Source organism: Chiloscyllium punctatum, chromosome 28 (assembly GCF_047496795.1).
Source record: "Chiloscyllium punctatum isolate Juve2018m chromosome 28, sChiPun1.3, whole genome shotgun sequence".
NCBI classification, from domain to species: domain Eukaryota; kingdom Metazoa; phylum Chordata; class Chondrichthyes; order Orectolobiformes; family Hemiscylliidae; genus Chiloscyllium; species Chiloscyllium punctatum.
Window position 1 is genome coordinate 10,722,980 of NC_092766.1, and position 7,944 is coordinate 10,730,923.

A 7,944-nucleotide genomic window follows, 5' to 3' on the forward strand; every position below is an offset into this window, starting at 1 on the left:
CAATGGCTGACCCTTTATTCTGAGATTTTGCCACGCTCTGGTCCTAGTCTCTCTCACAAATGGAAACAACACCGCAGCCTCGGTCCTATCACACCCCCTTTGAATCTCATATGTTCTGGTGAGATATTCTCTCATTTCTCCGAATTTCAATAAGTCCAAAGATGTGCAGGTCAGGTGAATTGGCCATGTTAGATTGCCCATAGTGTTAGGTGCATTAGTCGGGGGTAAATATAGGGTAGGGGAATGGGTCTGGGTGGGTTACTCTTCGGAGGGTAGGTGTGGACTTGCCGGGCCGAAGGGCCTGTTTCCACACTCTAGGGGATCTAATCTAATCTACAAGCCTCTCCTATAATCTTTTCTTATGAGGATCTCTCTCTCTCTCTCAACCTGTCTCTAATGCCAATATATATTTTCTTTTATGAAGCAATCAATATTGTTCAGAGTATTCTCGGGAATAATTAATCTGCTGACTCACCTTTCATGTGCGCTCACTTTCCCTTATTTAAGTTTAAAACTCTGGTCTCAGATCCAATGTTCTCCCTTCCAAACCAGAGAAAAGTTCAATCATATTATGATCGCTGCTGTCTTGAACTTACCTCACCCTGAGATCATTATCCAATCCTATTGCATTACTCAGCCTAAAATAACCCGATGTCTGCTCGGTTCTGGAACACACGTTCCCTCGCAGTAGATTTACATTGTTGTGGTACCTGCATTTTTATGTTGTTCGCGAGAGTTCGTAACCTCCCCGCCCACCACCAATCCATGGATAACAAGGATTTGGTGTACCAGTGTTCAGTTCAGAAGGAAATATATATTTGTATTGGCAGGTTGAGAGAGAGAGAGAGAGAGAGATCCTCATGAGGAAAGATTATAGGAGAGGCTTGTAGATTAGATTAGATTCCCTACAGTGTGGAAACAGGCCCTTCAGCCCAGCAAGTCCACACCGACCCACCCAGACCCATTCCCCGACCCTATATTTACCCCGACTAATGCGACTTATACTATGGGCAATCTAGCATGGCCAATTCACCTGACCGGCACATCTTTGGACTTATTGAAGTTGGTCAAAGTTAACCATGCGTCTTGACATCTTTAACCACGGGCCCCCAATATTTTTTTCTTGCACGCTTGGTGTTTTTTTAAGATTCATTCATGGGATGAGAGTATAGGCTGGGCAAGCATTTATTGCCCACCCCAGAGGGCAGTTAAGAGACAACCAGATTGCTGTGTGGTCTGGAGTCACTTGTAGGTAATGGTAGCAGCTTCATTTCCTGAAGGACGTTAGTGATTCAAATTGGGGTTTCCAATCGACAGTGGGGTTCACAGTCGTCATTAGACTCTTAATTCCAGATTCTTCACTGAGTGAAAATTCCACTGTTTGCCATGGCTGGATTCGAACCTGAGTCCCCAGGACATTATCTGGGTTAGCAGTCCAGTGATAATACCACCAGACCATCACCTCCTCTTACTATAAAGGGTCCTGTTGATTACTCCCATAAGTGAGCTCTTGCTTTGCATCTCCTCCCAAATCGATTCTCCGCCCAGAACCCGTGAACTAAAGTCATTTCTAACCACAGAGTCACAGAGATGTACAGCACGGAAACACGCCCTTTGGTCCAACTCATCCATGCTGACCAGATAGCGAATTGAATTGAATTTATTGTCACGAGTACCGAGGCACAGTGAAAAACTTTGTCTTGCGAGCAATTCAGGCAGATCAGTAGCATAGATAAGTAAATAATAGGTAAACAGCGGCAAAAACAAGAACACAGGGACAGGCGAATGCTAAGAGTTTGTGAGTCCATTCCGTATTCTAACAACAGGAGGGTAGAAACGGTTACGAAACCAGCTGGTGCCTGTGTTCAGGCCTCTGTACCCTCTCCCCGATGGGAGAGGTTGTAGAAAAACATTGCCAGGGTGGGATGGATCTTTGAGAATGCTGACGGCCTTTCCCTGACAGCGGGGCCTGGGAGATGGTTTCCCTGACAGCGGGGCCTGGGAGATGGATTCTGTAGATGGGAGGTTGGCCTTTGTGATTGTCTGGGCTGAGTTCACCCCTCTCTGTAACCGTCTCCGATCTTGAGTGGTACAGTTACCAAACCAGGTAGCGATACATCCAGACAAATAGATCCTAACCTAATCTAGTCCCATTAGCCAGCACTTGGCCCATATCCCTCTAAACCCTTCCTATTCATGTCCCCATTAATGTTATAATTGTACCAGCCTTCCTCTGGCACATACCATACATGCACCATTCACTGCATGAAAAAGTTGCCCCTTCGGTCCCTTTTAAATCTTTCCCCTCTTGCCTTAAACCTATGCCCCCTAGTTTTGGACTCCCCCACCCTGGGGAAAAGACCTTGACGATTATGGCTGCACAGATGCCATTTTAAATTAACAGTCAGAGCCCAAAACCTTGGTCTAATTTCCTATTGTTGAATGTAATAAACTCCTCAGGACCCAATCCCACAGCTATGCCTCTATAATGGCTCCTGGATCATATTTATTCACCTTAATATATACAATTAATTCATATACTTTATGGTGAATGTATGGTACATTCAGATGCAGAGCCTTTAGTTTTGTCTTGTTTTGGAACATCTATTTTGTCTCTATTTTTTGATGGGCCCACATCTGGATTAGAATGTGGGGAAACAGAGTCTTAGATCATAGAAACAGACCCGTCAGTCCAACCAGTCCATGCTGATCATAATCCCAAACTAAACTAGTCCCACCTGTCTGTGCTTGGCCTTATCCCTCTAAACAGTCCCTATTAGAGTCATCAGCATGGAAACAGACCTGTCGGTCCAACCTGTCCATGCCGACCAGATATCCCAACCCAATCTAGTCCCACGCGTTACTAATTGTACCCGCGTCCACCACTTCCTCAGGTTCATTCCACACATGAACCATCCTCTGTGTTAAAAGATAATTGCTCCTTATTGTCTTTTTCAAAACTTTCACCTGTCACCTTCAAAATGTGCCCCCTAGTCTTGAAATCCCCCACTCAAGGGAAATGACACCTTATATACATCCCTCAAGATTTTTAAAACCTCTGTAAAGGTGACCCTTCAACCTCCTATGCCCCAGGGCAGAAGATCTCAGCCTCTCCTTATAAGTCAAAACCTCCACACCCTGCAACATCCTGGTAAATCTCTTCTGAACCCTCTCCAGTTTAATAATATCCTTCCTGTAACAGGGCGACAAGAACTGTAAATGAATTAGAATTCTTGCAGTGTGGAAACAGGCCTTTCAGCCCAACAAGTCCACACTGACCTTCTGAAGAGTAACCTTCCCAGACCCTTACCCTACCCTACATTTACCCCTGACTAATGCACCTAACACTATGGACAATTTAGCATGGCCAGTTCACCCAACTTGCATGTCTTTGGATTGTGGGAGGAAACCCACACAGACACATGGGGAGAATGTGCAAACTCCACACAGACAGTCGCCCCGAGGCTGGGATCAAACCTGGGTCCCTGGCACCGTGAGGCAGCGATGCTAACCACTGAGCCACCGTGCTGTCCCACTATGCAGTGGGGTGTACTGGACACAGTATTCCAGAAGAGCCTTCACCAAAGTCCTGTACAACCTCAACATTAAGTCTCAACTCCTATACTCAAAGGTAATGTCAGGTTAGGCACTTTTGCAGGAGGAATAGAGGAGCTGAATATTATTTCAATGGAGAAAGCTACAGAACAGAAGGATTTGAGAGTCCTTGTCCATGAATCATGAAAAGCTAACATCCAAGATTAGTTTGTAATGGGAAAAGCAAGGGAATAGAGTATAAAAGGGAGGATGATTTGTTAAAACTATACAAGGCACTTAGCTGAAATACTGTAGGCTTTGGGATCCTTATCTAAGGAAATCAATAGTCACAGGTGAGGTGCCGGAAGACTGGAGGTTAGCAAACATGGTGCCAATGTTTAAGAAAGATGGTAAGGACAAGCCAAGGAACCATAGACCAGTAGGCCTGACATCGGTGGTGGGCAAGTTGTTGGAGGGAATCCTGAGGGACAGGATGTACATGTATTTGGAAAGGGAAGGACAGTTAGAGATAGTCAACATGGCTTTGTGCATGGGAAATCATGTCTCACAAACTTGATTGAGTTCTTTGATGAAGTAACAAAGAGGATTGATGAGGGCAGAGTGGTAGATGCGATCTACATGGACTTCAGTAAGGCGTTCGACAAGGTTCCCCATGGGAGACTGATTATCAAGGTTAGATCTCATGGAATACAGGGAGAACTAGCCATTTGGAGACAGAACTACTCAATACTCTGACCAATAAAGGAAAGCATACCAAACACCTTCTTCTTTATCCTATCTACCTGTGACACCACTTTCAAGGAGCTATGAACCTGCACTCCAAGGTCAAATATTGTTTGTCGATACAATGCAACATCCTGACAGTATCAGTGGGATCAGGAAATTCCAGTTCTTTTTGAAGGTCAGTGAGAATGTCTGTGTTGAAACAGTAAGGTGCTTCCATTGTTCCTGTCCTGGAGCGAGGTCCTTGGTGGTGCCTCTCTGTCTGACCTGTCCTTTGTGTGGCTTTGGTATTGCTGTGTTAAGAGACTTCCCTCAAGGCTTCGGGACAGCTGTGTTGCCTGGGTATTGTTAGTATGTTTTGGGAAGTATAGTCCCTGGTCTGTGAGTGCTGTCTGGTTTCACTGGTCAGCCTGTTTGGTCCCTGCTGAGGCATTCTGGGTATTTCTGATATAGTTTGACCGAGTTTGCTTTCCTGTGTTCCGTGTGGGCCCACTGCAGGTAGGCCAGGTGACAGATCTTTTCCCACACTGATAGTGACAGATTTTTAATCAGGAAAGGAATCAAGGGGTTATGGGGAAAAGGCAAGGAGGTGGAGTTGAGGATGATCAGATCTGCCATTTTGTGGCAGAGCAGACTCGATGGTCTGGACGGCCTCCTTCTGTTCCTGCGTTTATGGTCTGTGGTCTTATCATTCAACCTTTGACCCCTTGACCTATTGTTTAATTTAGCTGGAGTCGTTGCGAATCAAGAGAAAACTGTCCGCTGGTCAGAGTCATACTGGACACATAGGAAGATGGTCATGGTTGTTGGAGGTCAGAAATCTCAGCTCCAGGACATCTCTGCAGGAGTTCCTCAGGGTAGTGCCCTAGGCCCAGATCTGTTCAGCTGCTTCATCCATGACCTTCCCTCCTTCCTAAGGTCAGAGGTGGGGATGTTCACCGATGACTACAATGTTCAGCACCATTCGCCGCCCCTTCAGATACTGAAGCAGTCTGTGTCCCAATACAACAAGATCCAGACAGTATCCAGGCTTGGGCTGACAAGTAACATTTAGAATCATAGCGTTATGACAGTAGACCCCTCTGTTAATTAAACTAAACACGCAGAAAAATTCACCTCGCCTCGAAATCTGTTGAAATATGGGTGACAGAAAACCCCCAAATTCAACTATTTAAAGAAAATAAAATCCATTTATTCTTTAATTCTAAAAGTGGACATTAAACAACAATTATTCACAACTCTAACCCCCCCCCCCCCCCCCACTCTTAACTGCTTATTACCTGCCTCCAACTCTACAACAATATGCTGTTCCAATAAAACACTTATTAAAATTACATCAACTTAATTTCAAAACCATACAGTCGCTGTCTTCATCTGTGTCTTCACTCTTCTGGCTGAAGATCTCCCTGGATTATCTTCTTTCTTTATACTGCGAATATCTTTCATATGAAAAGATACCTTCGATAGAGAGTGTTTCCTAATTTCTTGGAGAGCAAGTTGTTAGATCTCCAGGCATTTCTGTCTCAATGGCAGTTGCTCCCTCTCCAATTTTCTGTATTTTTATACCCCCCCCCCCCCCCCAACATCGGATCGTCTGTTTGGTTCGATGTTAGCAAAACAATAAACTCAAACTCAATTAGGTTTTAGTATCCTAGGGCGTAATTTAAACTGATTGGTTAAATTTGAATTTTTGTCGAAACAGCAACCAAAACTCAGATATCCATTTCACAGGCAAATGTTACATATTTTCAATTTTCCAGTACTCTCCGGGACTGCCACCTCATCATATAGACAGGAACGTGTAAGCTCTCAGTGCAGAACTACTTTCACGTTCTCTTAAAAGTACAGTACACGCCTTCACCTTCATAACACAGCACAGAGAAAGGCCCTTTGACCCAAACTGTCCATGCCAACCAAAATGTCCTTCCACGCTAACCCCATTTCCTAACACTTGGTCCATACCCTTCTAAACCTTCCTTATCCATGTATTTGTCCAAATGTCTTCTAAATGTTAATGTACCTGCCTCAAGCACTTCTGCTGGCAGCTCATTCCATATGCGTTACCCCTTTGAGTAAAAACATTGCCCCTCTGGTTCCCTTTTATTCTTTCCCCTCTCACCTTAAACCAATCTTCTCTAGTCCTCGATTCCCCAGCCCTGAGTACATTCACCCTATCCATGCCCAGATTTACAAGGGTGTTGGTGGGGTTGGAGGGTTTGAGCTACAGGGAGAGACTGAACAGGCTGGGGCTGATTTCCCTGGAGTGTCAGAGGCTAGGGGAGTGGCCTTATAGAGGTTTATAAAATCATGAGGGGCATGGATAGGGTAAATAGACAAGGTCTTTTCACTGGGATCGGGGAGAACTGGCTCAAAGGGAGAAGACAGAGGGTGGTGGTGGAGGGTTGTTTTTCAGACTGGAGGCCTGTGACCAGTGGAGGGCCACATGGATCAGTGCTGGGTCCACTACTTTTTGTCATTTATATAAATGATTTGGATGCGAGCATAAGAGGTACAGTTAGTAAGTTTGCAGATGACACCAAAATTGGAGGTGTAGTGGACAGAGAAGAGGTTTACCTCAGATTACAACAGGATCTGGACCAGATGGGCCAATGGGCTAAGAAATGGCAGATGGAGTTTAATTCAGATAAATGCGACGTGCTGCATTTTGGGAAAGCAAATCTTAGCAGGACTTATACACTTAATGGTAAGGTCTTGGGGAGTGTTGCTGAACAAAGAGACCTTGGAGTGCAGGTTCATAGCTCCTTGAAAGTGGAGTCGCAGGTCGATAGGATAGTGAAGAAGGTGTTTGGTATGCTTTCCTTTATTGGTCAGAGTATTGAGTACAAGAGTACAGTGCACAGACATGTACAGCACAGAAACAGACCCTTCGGTCCAACCCGTCCATGCCGACCAGGTATCCCAACTCAATCTAGTCCCACCTGCCAGCACCCAGCCCATATCCCTCCAAACCCTTCCTGTTCATATACCCATTCAAATGCATTTTAAATGTTGTCATTGTACCAGCCTCCACCACTTCCTCTGGCAGCTCATTCCATACACGTACCACCCTCTGTGTGAAATGTTGCCCCTTAGGTCCCTTTTAAATCTTTCCCCTCTCACCCTAAACCTATGCCCTCTAGTTCTGGACTCCCCAATCCCAGGGAAAAGACTTTGTCTATTTACCCTATCCATGCCCCCTCATGATTTTATAAACCTCTATAAGGTCACCTGTCAGCCTCTGATGCTCCAGGGAAAACAGCCCCAGCCTGTTCAGCCTCTCCCTGTAGCTCAAACCCTCCAACATCCTTGTAAATCTTTTCTGAACCCTTTCAAGTTTCACAACATTGTGGCGATAGGAAGGAGACCAGAATTGCACGCAATATTCCAACAGTGGCCTAACCAATGTCCTGTACAGCTGCAACATGACCTCCCAACTCCTGTACTCAATACTCTGACCAATAAAGGAAACTATACTAAACGCCTTCTTCACTATCCTATCGACCTGCGACTCCACTCTCAAGGAGCTATGAACCTGCACTCCAAGGTCTCTTTGTTCAGCAACACTCCCCAAGACCTTACCATTAAGTGTATAAGTCTTGCTAAGATTTGCTTTCCCAAAATGTAACACTTCGCATTTATCTGAATTAAACTCCACCTGCCACCCCT